We start from the raw sequence: 962 nt of genomic DNA, 5'->3' as shown, positions 1-962 counted from the left end.
CTTTAACATATTCAGTAACACACTCCAGAGCAAGAGTACATCTCTTTCACAAGTGGCTGTAAGTTTCTAGGTTCACAGTTGAATTAATACAGTTATACAATATTGAACTCAGTATAAACTCTTTAAGACATAAAATTGAATGAGTTTTTAACCTTTAAAAAATATCTCCATTACATTTTAAAATATACTGTTTCTTACAGAAAGACTTATTGTTTTTGCTAATAACACTGAGATGTTGGCACATGTATCTAATCCATATGTATCTGATTATTACTAGTCACAGTCGGTTGCACTCGGATCCTTGGTGCCTGTGTATGTCTATAAAGTCATTGGGTAGATTTAAATGGTAATGTTTATCACCTCTACTAATTAACATGACATAAATTTCCATGCTTCCTCCTCAAATATAATATATATTTTTTAAATTTGTTGATTTTTTTTGTGTGTATATCACACAGAACATCCCAAACCATCTTACTCAATTGTACACCCACGTCCCATATGGTACCCTCCCATAGCCTCCCTCCCCCTACTAGACCCCTTATACTCTGATATCCCTGCTACTGTCTACTGTGTTGTTGGCACCCCCAGCCATTCCCCACTACTTGTCCTTCTGGTGAATCTAGTCAGCCTATCTAGAGGTCTTTGTTTTAGGAGGGTCAGCTGATCCTCATCTAGCAGCAATCAGTTGTCAATATTCCTTTAGATAAGATTGGGGTCTGCTGTTCATTTTCCCAGTTCTATGCTGGGTTACTATCTGGGAGTCCCTTGGTCCACCCTGGCCAACAACTCAAAAGAAGGTATCTTCTATCTGGCATTGTTTCTTGTTATATATATATAGCCTTTAGCTATTCATATGGACTCTTAAAACATTATATTGTCCCCTTTAATCTTTGGTTATACTTTCCTTTTGGGTGTTTAAGGCCATACAGTTGGCCCAGATAAACCAATTTATTTTTACT

The sequence above is a fragment of the Nannospalax galili genome, unplaced genomic scaffold, assembly GCF_000622305.1.
Source record: "Nannospalax galili isolate Female #2095 unplaced genomic scaffold, S.galili_v1.0 scaffold553, whole genome shotgun sequence".
In the NCBI taxonomy this organism is placed as follows: domain Eukaryota; kingdom Metazoa; phylum Chordata; class Mammalia; order Rodentia; family Spalacidae; genus Nannospalax; species Nannospalax galili.
Note: the sequence above shows the minus strand (reverse complement) of the source record.